The sequence below is a fragment of the Eumetopias jubatus genome, unplaced genomic scaffold, assembly GCF_037043125.1.
Source record: "Eumetopias jubatus isolate StellerSeaLion01/CBP00866 unplaced genomic scaffold, mEumJub1_p1.0 scaffold_11, whole genome shotgun sequence".
NCBI lineage: Eukaryota > Metazoa > Chordata > Mammalia > Carnivora > Otariidae > Eumetopias > Eumetopias jubatus.
Window position 1 is genome coordinate 42,630,027 of NW_028274817.1, and position 14,215 is coordinate 42,644,241.

Below are 14,215 nucleotides of genomic sequence, written 5' to 3' on the forward strand. Positions count from 1 at the left end.
TAAAAAATGTGTTAAATGGTTTTCTAGTCCTGAAAATCATAACCAGTAGATTAAAAGATTCATGAAATTGTACACAACAAAGGACACCTACTGGATAGAGAGAATGGGTGAACTAGAAGATGGGTGAAAGAAATAACACAGAACCCCTCATAGATGGATAAAGAGAAAAATAGGATGAAAGTGAGGCAAAGAGGCTCAAGGAATGGAGTAAGTAGTTGTTAAGTGCCTCTCACTGGCATTCCAGGAGGAGGAATTTGGGCAAATTTGGAAAATAATATTCAAAGACAAATGCCTGGTAATTTCCCCAGAATTTAGGGAAATCATGAATTTCTAGATTCAGGAAGCACAGCTGGAGACTTCCTAGTAAGGCTACGATGTAAGCATAGAGAGCACAATAGCAGACAAAAGGACGCTGTGCCTGAAAACAATACCAGGTAGTGTGACAGCATACCTCTTTTGATCAAGAAAAGCATGTGCTGAGAGAAAATACCTGTCAAGCCGCAGTTGCATACTTAGTCAAGGTATCATTTGATAATGAGGCTGTGATAGACATAAAGATGGACCGTCCAGAACCCCCCTCAACAAAGACTTTCGGCTTTGGCTACTTAGAGTGCAGTCAGCTGGAAGTCCTTAGCCATTACACCTTTCAGGCATTTCGTCAGCTGCAGAGAGCTGCCTGGCCCAAGCTCTGGGGCTTCCCCGAGGGCCACATTTTATGTCTGATTAAGAGAGGCCATTAATAAATGTCTGGTGCCTTCCTCAGTTATCGAACCTGATTAAATGCCCTGCACACTTAAGCCCATCTCAATGCCGGCTACCTTAAAAACTTAACTCAGGAAGAAGACATTTGAGAAAAATGGTAACTCATAGTGTTTCCACCATCGGATACCGTATTAGAGGAGCTTCTAAAGAAGATGGGCACCGGGTATATACACAACTAATGAATTGTTGAATACTACATCAAAAACTAATGATGTATTACATGTCAGCTAATTTAACATAAAAAAAAGAAAGAATACAGTTGAGATGGAAGATGATCTCAGCTGTGAGTAAGAAGGGTAACAGAATGATTTAGTAAATAGAGGTAAGTGAAACTAATGATTGTATGAAACAGTTGTAAAAATGGTAATGACAAATTTGAAGAAAAAAGTTAACGGGCTAGAACTGAATATAGTAATCACAAATCACTTGGATAATGGGAGTTCCCAATGAGAGCAATTTATACCTTAAGCTTCATGTTGGTTCAACCTATGACAGATTTACTGCCCCTGAGCCATAGCCGTTGGCCCAAAAAGTGGGAATTTAACCCAGGATTAGCCAATAAGAGCATTCTTAGGAGATTCCTTCTTGGGGATTGTGGAGAAAATTGGAGGGACTCCCCTGTTGTTTGTTTGCTAGCTGGCTTCTAATCATCGTGCTTTAAAGATATAAATTCATAGGTGGTGGTGGACATATCTGTTTTCCCTTGCATCCAGATATGTGAAGTATTTGACTACTAATATTTCAAGTAAATTTTTTGTATCCTCATGTGTAAATGGGACTCTACAAAAATCAGGAATAGCAAGCTTTCTTTACTTGTATTTTCTCATAATAAGAATGAGATTTTTTTTTCTCCTTTCATGATTGGAACTGTTCTACTTGCAGTAGAGTTAGCTGTTCATTAAAGGCCCAAATGGAAATGACTTTGGAAGCCTGACCATTTGGGATTAAAACACATCATTGACCCCCCAATTTCTTTAGTTCTTCTTAAGTCCCTTTGTTTGGTTCAGGTTCTGTAATTTATTTGTATGTGAATATATTTAAGAAATGCCTTTACCTGTATTATCATATGTTTTTGAAGGAATGTGCTTTAAATTTTAAAGTATTTTGCATTTCTTGACTCTACTTTCCTCCCTATGGTGGTTTCTTAGAGAATTAGGGTAATCATTTTTTCCAACCTGCAGCTTTGGTATTTATCCACCAATTCAACTATGTGGGGTGTATTTTGGGGACCTAAGTAATGTTAAGAAAACAACTTTATACCTGTTGAGACCTGATTTGTGACCCAGTATGTGATCTATTCTGGAGACCATTCCATGTGCCCTCGAGAAGAATGTGTATTCTGTTGCTTTAGGATGAAATGCTCTGACTATATCTGTTAAGTCCATCTGGTCCAGTGTGTCATTCAAAGCCCTTGTTTCCTTATTGATCAAGATAAAAAGCTTTTGCACAGCAAAGGAAAGAGTCAACAAAACTAAAAGGCAGCCTACGGAATGGGAGAAGATATTTGCAAATGTCTTATCAAACAAAGGGCTAGGATCCAAAATCTATATAGAACTTATCAAACTCAACACCCAAAAACCAAAAACTCCACTCAAGAAATGGGCAGAAAACATGAACAGACATTTCTCCAAAGAAGACATACAAATGGCCAACAGACATATGAAAAAAATGCTCAACATCACTTGGCATCGGGGAAATACAAATCAAAACCATGAGGAGATACCGCCTCACACCAGTCAGAAGAGCTAAAATGAACCACTCAGGAAACAACAGATGTTGGTGAGGATGGGGAGAAAGGGGAACCGACTTACATTGTTGGTGGGAATGCAAACTCGTGCAGCCACTCTGAAAAAGAGTATGGAGGTTGCACAGAAAGTTAAAAATATAGCTACCCTATGAGCCAATAATTGCACTACTAGGTATATATCCAAAAGATACAAACACACCAGTGAATCGAAGGGGCACTTGCACCCCAATGTTCATAGCAGCAATGTCCACAAGAGCCAAAATATGGAAAGAGCCCAGATGTCCATCGACAGATGGATGAATGAAGAAGATGTGTTATATATATATATATATATATATATATATATATATACACACACACACACACACAATGGAATATTACTCAGCCATTAAAAGAATGAAATCTTGCCATTTGCCATGATGTGGATGGAACTAGAGGGTATTTCTTTAAAGATTTTATTTATTTATTTATTTGAGAGAGAGAGTGAGAGAGAGAATGAGCAGAGGGAGAGTGGCAGAGGGAGAGGGAGAAGCAGACTCCTGGCTGAGGAGGGAGCCCGATGTGGGGCTCGATCCCAGGACGCTGGGATCGTGACCTGAGGCGAAGGCAGATGCTTAACCAACTGAGCCACCCAGGCACGCCCCACCCCCCGTTTTAAAGATATTATTTAAGAACTAGAGGGTATTAAGCTAAGCGAAATAAGTCAGTCAAAGAAAGATAACTACCATAGGATTTCACTCATATGTGGAATTTAAGAAACAAAATGATGAACAGAGGGAAAGGGGATGAAAAATAAAAGAAGATGAAAATTAAGAGGGAGGCAAACCATAAGAGACGCTGAAGTCTAGAAAAGAAACTGAGGGTTGCTGGAAGCGTGGTGGGGGGGAGGATAATTGAGTGATGGACATTGGAGGGCACTGGATGTAATATGCAACTGATGAATCACTAAATTCTACCTCTGAAACTAATTTTAAAGAAGACAATTTTAAATTTAGGAAAATATTTAAGTATTTTTAATGATTTTACAAGGATTCCTTTTTGTATTTGAATTCTGACTTTGATGGAAATGGTTTGATCATATCCTTGTTTGGATTTTCTTTCTTTTTTTTTTGGAGGGGAGTGCATTTTTAATTAAAACTGAATTAGCCACCTTATAGTATATCATAAGATTCGGATGTAGTGTTCAATTATTTATTAGTTGTGTATAACACCCAGGGCTCATCACATCATGTGCCCTCCTTAATGCCCATCACCCAGTTACCCCAATCCCCCATCCACCTCCACCCCAGCAACCCTCAGTTTGCTTCCTATAGTTAAGAGGTTTTTTTACCCAAAGTTCATGGTTTTTTACCCTCTCTGATGACTTTCCATTCAGTTTTCCCTCCCGTCCCCAATGGTCCCCTGCGCTGTTTCTCATATTCCACATACGAATGAAACCATATGATAATTAACTTTCTCTGATTAATGTATGTAGGCTGATTAACTTATTTCACTCAGCATCATACCCTCCAGTTCCATCCACATCAATGTAAATGGTAAGTAGTAATCCTTTCTGATGGCTGAGTAATATTCCATTGTGTGTGTGTGTGTATGTGTGTGTGTGTGTGTGTGTATAAATAGATAGATAGATATAGATAGATAGATATACCACATCTTCTTTATCATTCATCTGTTGATGGACATCTCAGTTCTTTCCACAGTTTGGCTATTGTGGACATTGCTGTCTTGTTTTCTGATTCATGTTTTTATCAGAACTGGAGGCACTGGTTGGTCAGTTATGTCACATGATTTCCAAGAGCACTTGCTGCCCATGTGAGACAGTTCCTGCTCAAACCACGGTGGCTCAGAGAAAACGGTAGATTCTGGGAGGAAAGAAAACGGCCCAGCCGTGGGCCATGATAGAGTCATTCTCATGGCAGTGAGAACTCTACTTATGGGACTCACACTCTCTCTGGGACCTGAAACTGAAATCATTACAATTTGGTTGCTTTGGGTGACATCTTAAAGTGAAAATGGTGTAGGCATAAATCAGCCAATGTGACAGATGACCTTTATGTGTATGACCTTTTCCAAAATTCACCCAGTGTGTTGCTTCTGGGATGCCTAGGACATGTACTTTATAACTTCTTAGTCCATTTCCTAAGTCTCTTGGGCTCTCTTTAAACCTTTCTTTCTCTTTGTCTCTCTCTCTCTCTATAAGGTGTTCTGCACAATCTCTTCCACCTGTTCTAATTCACCAATTCTCTATCCAGCTGTATCCTATATGCTGTCCAGAATTTCTTCAATCTTTTATTCCAGTGGTTATGAGGTTCTGTTCAAGAACATAACGGTTTCTTCAAAATACTTTGCTTACGTAAGTAATTAGATATTACTTCGTCAAGTTTTATGTATCTTATCGCTTACTTATATGGGTTAAATATATTTTAATAGTTTATATATGAAAATAAGCCTTTACTAGATACAGTTTGGGTTATTTATACTATTGACAGTGGCCTGCTTTTGGATTATGTCCTTGTTTAGGAGGACTTAATCTGTATGAATACTGTTAAAGCCTCAATTAATGTTCAGCCACTCTAAAAAGAGGTAGAATTTGTTGTTCCATATGGCAGGCATGAATCAGTTTGTGGTCCAGCTGACCTATAACTCTATCTGGCATGTTTCTGATAGAGGCAACACGAAGTTTAGAAGATGCCAGAATCCCACTGTGATTGGCTGATGGGATGCAGAAGGGTGTGCAATCAAATGCACATGTGACATGGCGTGATATAGCGACATGTTCCCTGCATTGCACTTTGTCCATTCAGATATAGAGGTTGCCCGAGACGTCAGGGAATGCAGCGACTATGAATGGGCCAGTGCCCCTCAGCCGCCGCCATTGTCCTTCCTTTCGAGCTGTCGGGAAGGCGAGCCGCACATGGCTGAGCCTGGGTGTGAGACCTCTTCTTAGGAAAGTCTGGGCACAGATGGAGGATTCCACGGCAGCCAACTCGAACAGCCCGAAGCAGAAGCAGCCAACGCGCAAGTGCTCCCGCCGCTGCTAACACCACCACCCTCTCACCAACACCACCCCCCCACCCCCGGTACAGTTTCACCACCTACATCCCCAGGGTTCTGAGGCATGGTCACAAGGGCCTGAGCCTCTTGCAGAAGATATGCTAGGGAGCAATTGGAAAGTGCCTCGTTACCTTGCTAGCTTTGGGCATTGCTGACTCAGGCTTTTGTTGGCAAGCTGTTCCTCCTCACTCCCACTCACCCTCTCCCACTCACCCTCTCCCTCTCCAAGTGCCATTCACCTTGCAAGTCGTGGCTCAGATCCTACCTCCTCTGTGAAGACGACCTGACCATCCCAGCCTACAGTGACTTCTCCCTCCCTGAGCCTCAGTACCTCCAACTGCAAAAACGGGTTTATTCTTTATAATGCCCCACCGGAAGGGCCATGATTAGGGTTGAATGAGGGAACAGATGTAGCGTGCCAGGTACAGTGTCTGGTACAGGCCTATGGTGAGTTCCCTGCTCCTTCTCTTCATATTTGCTGAACCCCCCACAATGTGTGCATCCTGGTCTTGATCAGATGCAGCTTTCTTTTGGTAGTCATTGGGGCGTATGCCTGTGGTAGGTCTCTGTTCAGTTGTAATGTCGCAGAAGTTAAGGGGCCACATCTTACCCTTCCTCACCTTCCAGGATCCAGCACTACACAAATCTCCATAATAACCATTTTTTTAAAAATTGAGCTCTGGAAGACTCTATGCGGCAGGCGCCCTCCGGTGTCTGTTATACACACAGGTCCAGTCTTTACCCTTTGCCCCCATATTTTCCTTACAGGACAGGCAGGCATAATTCCTTCTGTTGAGAAGAGTGAGCCCCAGGGAGGTTGGGTTATTCACTACCACAGCTCAGCTACCTAACGCATGGCCTAGCCAGGAATCAAATCCAGTTTTGACTCCTGTGCTAGATTGTTTCCAGTGAATGCTTATGAATGGGGGGATGGGAGGATGCACAGAAGTAGAGACCAGAATAGGAGTTCCTGCACCTTTACTCTTCCTTAGTAGAGGGAGGCTTGCCTGAGAAAAGCCTATAGGTAATAAAGGTATAGGATTCAGAGGGTCCCCAAGCCCAGGTAAGGTCCCTCTTGGACAGGAAAAAGGAGGGCAGGGAGTGATGGGTCAAGCTAAGCCACAGGGAATTCCACAGTGGCTCCAAGATCCCAAAAATTAGCAGCGGAGGAGGTGAATAAGCAGGTGTTAAATGAGCCTCCTTTGAAGAGGCTTATTAACCCAGAAAGTTTTGAATTCCCTTGGAGTCAAGGCTGAGCATTTCACTCCAATAGAATACCGATCGTGGGACCTATGATTAGGTGTGGAGATAAGCTCTGCTGCTCTCTGGCATCAGGGGAGATGATGAGGAAAACAGAGGGGATAGGCCATTTAATTCAGCAGACCTCAAATCTGGTAGGACTTCAGACTGACCTGGGAACCCGTGGCTATGACCTAACGCTGCAGGCTAGGAGGCTGGTAATCTGAGGCTAAAACAGAGTCTGAGTCCTAAACTTCCAGCCCGTGGCCTGAGCACTTCGGGGTCATGGGACTGTGCTCAGCCAGGCTTCACCTAGATCTAGTAGAGCTAGGCCTCCTATGGGTAAGTGCTTCAGGGGTCCATGAGCTGTGTCTTTGGTCCCGTCAGATCTTCCAGAGGCCTCACTCGGGTCAGAGGGAAAAGCCCTTCTCTGGCTGAGCTCCAGAGTTTCCAGCTCTCTCCCTGCCCTGCCTCCCAGGGATTAGGATACTGGCAGCCTCAGTGAGGGACCCCGGGATATCCAGGCTCTCCCCCTGCCTCAACTGGCCTGCCACAGCAGCATCCAAGTATACTACCTGCTTCCATTCACAGGACCCCTCCAGCCCCCACCCCAGTCCGGGAAGCAGCAAGCAGGAAGAAGCTAGGCTGCGTGTTAGGTAGAACAGAGGTCTAATCCTGGCTCACCTGCTTCCTGAACGGTGTGACACATGGCAATTGACTCAAATTTCTAGTCCTAGGTTTATTCTTTGTCCATCGGGGATCTAGCCAGTCCTTACGTCATAGGGCTTTAGAGATCCATGAGGGACTTTATCATGCCCTCCCTCCGCCCCTAACTTCCCAGAAGGGAGGAAAATCCACTGGCAGAAATGCAATAAAACTGTTAAATCTGGGGGAGGTCATCTATCTAAAGTGTACAACTTGGGATAGTATTTTTTGTCATTCCCTGCAACAGGATAAACATTCCCTTTTCCCTTCAGATCGGGGAAAAACAAAGGAAAACCTGGAATAGCCACTTTCAAGTAATTTTCAGCTCTCCAACCACCATAGTTTAGCCAGGCTATCCCCAAGAAGGGTCAGGAAATCTCATGTTCGGGTTTACAGCACAGCCTGCATTCATCTATTCATTTATGCAACAAACATTTGCTGAGTACCTACTACACAACTAAAAACAACACATCAATAAGACAAAGGATAGGAACCCTATGATCATTTCGATAGATGCAGAAGCATTTGGCAAAGTACAACATCCACTCATGATAAAAACCCTCAACAAAAGTAGGTTTAGAGGGAACATCCCTCAACATAAGAAAAGCCATAAAAACCCACAGCTCAGGGCGCCAGGGTGGCTTAGTCCGTTAAGCCTCTGCCTTCGGCTCAGGTCATGATCCCAGGCTCCTGGGATCGAGTTCTGCATTGGGCTCCCTGCTCTGCAGGAAGCCTGCTCCTCCCTCTGCCTCTGCCTTCTCTCTCTCTCTGTCTCTCATGAATAAATAAATAAAATCTTAAAAAAAAAACCCACAGCTACCATGAAAAAAACCCACAGCTATGAAAAACCCATGCTAGCATGACCCTCAATGCAGAGCAACTGAGAGCTTTCCCCGCAAGGTCAGGAACAAGACAAGGATGTCCACTCTCACCACTTTTACTCCACATAGTACTGGAAGTCCTAGCCACAGGAATCAGACCATGAAAAGAAATAAAAGGCATCCAAATTGGCAAGGAAGACGTTAATCTTTCACTATTTGCAGATAAATGACATTGGGAGGAAATACTGTTTCTCCGTTTGAGACATCTCCCTTTCCTCTTGCCTCCTCGTTCTGAAAACAGGACTGAAAACAATCAACAAACAAAATACGACGTGAAACGTGAAAATCACTACAAAACCCATATAACTTACACTTTACGTCTTCCGGAAAGAGTTTCCTGACTAGCCCCTGGGCTGGGTTCGATGCCCTTCCCCCGGCCTCCTGAAGTAACCTGAGCACGTCTCTGTCATAGCATTTAATATACTATTACTCTGTGAGCAAAGTATCTGCCTCCCCCCTCTAGTCTCTAACCAGTTTATCGACTCTCAGCTTATTCTTCTCTGATTCTCAGCACCTAGCAGTGCCTGATTTTATTTATTTATTCATGAGAGACAGAGAGAGAGAGAAGGCAGAGGCAGAAGGAGGAGCAGGCTTCCTGCAGAGCAGGGAGCCCAATGCAGAACTCGATCCCAGGAGCCTGGGATCATGACCTGAGCCGAAGGCAGAGGCTTAACGGACTGAGCCAACCTGGCGCCCTGAGCTGTGGGTTTTTATGGCTTTTCTTATGTTGAGGGACGTTCCCTCTAAACCTACTTTTGTTGAGGGTTTTTATCATGAGTGGATGTTGTACTTTGCCAAATGCTTCTTCTGCATCTATCGAAATGATCATAGGGTTCCTATCCTTTGTCTTATTGATGTGTTGTTTTTAGGTCTAAATGAGTCTCTTATAGGCAGCATATAGATGAGCCTTTTATTCTCTAATCCATCCTGTCGCCCTATGTCTTTTGGGATTAGAGCATTGAGTCCATGTACATTCAAAGGAATTATTGATAGATATGTATTTATTGCCATTTTATTACCTGATTTGTGGTGGTTTCTGAAGAGTTTCTCTGATCTTTTGTTGTCTTTCTCTCTTTCGTGTTTTGCTGATTTTCCTTAATGATGTGTTTGGATTCCTTTCACTTTATTCTTTGCCTATTTATTAGTGGTTTTTGATTTGAGGTTACTGCTAAGTTTGTATATAAACTCTTCTCTATATACCAATCTATATTAAGTTGATGGTCCCAAATTTTCCTTTATCACTCTATTTTCCCGATTTAATTACATATGTCTTGGCGTGGGTCTGTTTCTTTTGATTTTAATGGGAGTTCCCTGTGCCCCGTGGATATGGATGACTGCCTCCTTCCCCAGGTTAGGGAAGTTCTCAGCTAGGATTTCTTCAAAGAAATGTTCTGCCTCCTTTTCTCTCGCTTTTTCTTCTGCAACTCCTATAATGTGAAAGTCATTACATTTGATAGAGTCCCTGAGGTCCCCAAGTCTATTCTTGTTTTGCGTAATTCCTTTTTATCTCTATTGTTCAGCTTGATTGCTTTCCATTACTCTGTCTTCTAGGTCACCCATTCATTCCTCTGCTTCGTCCATCCTGCTGTTCACTCCATGAAACCTGTTTCTCATTTCGCTTACTGAGCCCTTTATCTCTGCTATGTTACTCCTTATCTCTCTGTTAGTCCTTATCATGTGTCTCACTCATGTCTTCCACTCTTTTCCTAAGTTCAGTGAGTATCCTTACTGATCGTTGCTTTAAATTCTCTATCAGGCCTGTTACTTACATCTGTTTGGCTTAGATCTCTGGCCGTGGCCTCGTCCCTTCTTTCATATGGGATAAATTCTCTGTCTCCTCGTTTTGTCTGCCTCTCTGTGTCTGTTCCTGCGTGTTACAAAAGTCAGCTATGTCTTCTGATCTTGGAAGTAGCAACTTTAGGAAGAAGTAGTCCCAGAGTGCCCTTCAGTACAGTGTCCCCTGTTCACCCGAACCTGCCACTTCAGGGGAATATCCTATGTGTGTTGCTTATGCCCTGCTGTTGTGTCTGAGTCACTTTCCTTTCAGTGCAGTCATCTGCACTGACTCTCTGCCTGTTGCGGGCTGTGCTGCTTCGCTATGGTGTTACTGGGACCCAGGCAGGCCAGCTCTGGGAACAGGGGGGATGTGCCTACCAGGGAACTTGGAAGCAAAATGTTCATTGGGCCACCAGTCCTATGCCAGATTCCCCCAAGCGCTGTGGCGCTTGGGTCTGTGTGTGGGGTTGGCCAGCGGCATGAGGCTGGGAGTGGCTCGAGGCAATGGCTGGGTGCAGCTGGGCCCCGCCCACAATGGTGGCTGCAGTTGCATGGCTGGGGGAGGAATGACAGCTGGGCACGGATCTGCAGCTGGGCAGGGAAGCAGCTGTGCACCCAGTGGCTGGGTGGGGTATGAACCGCTTTAACAAAATTTGCCCTGAAACGACAGCTGAGCCCAGCAGGCCTGGAGTGGACAAGTCCTCAGGAGAAGTGGTGGGCAAGGCACAATGCTAGCAGCTTAGGTAGCCAGTGTGAGTGCAACGCTCAGATGGCCCCGTGTTTATGCTGGGGGGCAGGAGAGGAAAATGGCCCCTGCAACTCCTCCCTCTTCAGGGAGGTCCCCCACCACCCTCCGAAATCAGTATGAACAGTTCCGTCTCCCGTTTGCCCCTGGCATGGTGCAAACTGCCGTTTTTATGTCGCCCCTCCACACAGGCTGCTCTCTCTTTAAGGGTGGCGACCCAGGTGTCACTCGCCCTCCTGGCTTGCCCAGTGTGGAGTCAGCTGACTTTCAAAGCTCCAGGCACCAAGTCCCACTGGTTATACAAACTCATGGTATTGAGCCCTTCTGGTTTCCACAGCCAAAAAGTATGGGTATTAACCTCCCGCGTGTGAGCTCCCTGGTGCGAGGGACAATTTCTTTGCCCTCTCCCCATGCTCAGCTCCCTCCTTCCTGTGGGCAGCCTCCCTCCACGTTTCTGACCTTTCTAACCTTTCACATGCAGCTTCCTCCCTATATTTAGTTGTGGGGTTTCTTCTTCCAGTCCTTGGGTTGCTCTCTGGTTTATTTAATTTTTCTGGATGATATCTAGTTTTAAATGTGGGACGGGGTGAGCTCAGGCTCCTCCTACTCTGCCATCTTCCCTAGCTCCTCTGGATTCGCAGTCTTAAACTGACATTTAAAAAAATATGATATGAATGAGACCAATGTGAATGAATAAGTGAAAAACCACTGTAAGTCATGTGGACAAAAAGGGCCCTTTGAACCAGCAGCAATCACCATGATAGAAGTTAACTGACTTAGAGAAACAGGATTTTATTTTTCTAAATGGTCCACAGTCCTTTCTCTGAAAAGGCATATGGCTCTGAAAAGAGATTTGGGCTTCAAAAATTCAGTTCCCAATGTAAATGGCAATTTCTAAGCAACCCCGACAGGTTTTTACTGGCACTTCATTTTATGATAGCTTTCCTTGGGTCTTTATGCAGCAAGTCCCCCATCCCTTTCCATATCCCTTTGGCTTTATCTCTCATCTAATGGGCTCAAGGAAAGGTTGGATTGCTGTAGTTTACCTAGCTGTTGTCTCACTCTTCGGCTCAGAGTGACACCATTCACCGGCTTCTACATTAAAATCCAAGGTCATTTAGAATTTAAGAGTTCACTTGGAACACATAGCAAACATAACAAAAAAGTGGGATTTCGTGCACCGTGTAACAAATTTCAAAGGATTGAAGCCTCCCCACCCCAGCCCTACAGTGTGTTCTCCCTTCACAGATATATAGGAAGCTAGAAATCAATAAAATGGAAAGCACTTGGATAATCACCAACCACTTTGAAATTCAGCATGTACCTATAGGAAAAGGAAACAAAGAAAGGAAAAAAGCCCATGCGCCAAGAAGAAAAACACAATGAGTGTTAAAGTGCATTACCATTACCCTAAGTCCTCCTACCCATCAAATCACTTGAGGTAGAGGAAGGAGTCCTCCGCGGCTTGAGGGGTGCCACCCATTTATAGTCGCTGCATTTCCTGAAGTCACTGGCAAGTCCTATCTGATTGGACGAAATGCAAAGACAAGAAGCGAGTCACTGAGCCAAGTCTTGTCAGATCTGATTGCTTCCCTCAAGCTTGACATCGAAATCAGTCGGCTTCTAATTTTCTTGTGGGGGCCGCCAGAAATATGTTCAAACATTCTATGTAAAGGTGTATTTTACCTCCAGATGTCGGGTCACGGTCTCAGGGTTGTGAAATACAGAGCAACATCAGGCTCTGTGCTGAGCTTGGACCCTGCTTGGGAGTTGCTCCCTCTCCCCCTGCCCAATCCCCTATTCTCCTCCCTCTCTCTCTGACTCACCTTGAAAAAAAAATTTCATAGTGGAAATCTGGAGGAAACTACACCTTTACATGCAATGTTTGAACATTTTTCTAGTGGCCGTCACAAGAAAATTAGAGGACACCTGATTCCGACTCTGACTGAAGAGACGTCAAGCTCGAGGGCAAGAAGTCAGATCTGACAAGACCTGGCTCAGTGACCTGCTTCTTAGAGTTGCATGCTGTCCAATCAGATAGGACTTGCCGGTGACGTCAGGAAATGCAGTGACTATAAATGGGCCCTCGCTGCTCAAGCTGCCGTCAGTGCCCTTCCTTCTGAGCTGTCGGGAAGGTGAGACCCCCATGGCTGAACCTGGGTGTGAGACCTCTTCTGAGGAAAGCCTTAGCACCAAGGAGCCCACAGCAGTGGACCCGATGAGCCCGAAGCAGAAACAGCCCAGGCACGGAGGCCGCTGCCGGGGTAGGAGCCGCGGCTGCCACCGTCTTGTCTGCTGCCGGCGCCGCCACTGCCCCGACAGTTTCGCCACCTACTTCTCCAGGCTTCTGAAGCATGTTCACGAGGGCCTAAGCCTCTCACAGGAGGCTGTGAGCGTCATGGATTCGTTCATCAAGGAGATCTTCGATCGCATCACCGAGGAGGCCTGTCACCTGGCCCGCTTCACCAAGCGGTCCACCATCACCACCAGGGATATCCAGACAGCTGTGTGCCTAGTGCTGCCTGGGGAGATTGGCAAGCACGCCGTATCTGAGGCTATCAAAGCCGTCATCAGGTTCTATAGACGCAAATGAGCTGCCTCCGGCCCGCTAGCCTACCTCACAAACCAAAGGCTCTTTTCAGAGCAACCTCACTTGGCACAAGAGACCTGTAACTCTCCAGAGACCCATCTACTCTAGCGTTGGACCTGTGCCATTCTGCCCGTTCTTTTTTTTTTTTTAAGATTTATTTATTTATTGAGAGAGCGATAATGAGAGAGAGAGAGTGCATGAGAGGGGGGACAGTCAAAGGGAGAAGCAGGCTCATTACTGAGCAGGGAGCCCGATGTGGGACTTGGTCCCGGGACCCCAGGATCATGACCTGAGCCAAAGGCAGTCGCTTAATCAACTGAGCCACCCAGATGCCCCTGCCTGTTCTTAAAACACCGTTGCCGTGAGGAAGTCCACTTTAATATATGTGTGTGGTGCAGTCTGTTATCATTTTCCTTGACCATGTCACATTTCATCACATTCTTAAGTGGCCCAGTCATTTAGGTCAGCGTCTTCAGGACTCTTTAGGTCACAGCTGGGTCCACAATAATTTTAATTGCCTTTTCTATTCTCCTTCTCCTACTTGTGTCGAATACTATCTTATAGAGAATTTCTGAGTGTATTGATACAGCAAGTGAACAGTGTAGGAGATACAAAACTCACACTTACCCCATGCACATGCCCCCAAAGTATCCCCTCATTCTAATTCAGTTAAACCCATAAAAGAAGACCCAAATACCGTGCAGAAAATTTAATCT

At 44.9% G+C, this 14,215-nt stretch overlaps 1 pseudogene; it reads left to right on the plus strand.

The window, feature by feature from the left end:
- The first annotated feature begins 13,055 nt into the window (after positions 1 to 13,055).
- On the plus strand, positions 13,056 to 13,502 carry LOC114203572 (histone H2B type W-T pseudogene; annotated as a pseudogene).
- Positions 13,503 to 14,215: the final 713 nt, after the last annotated feature.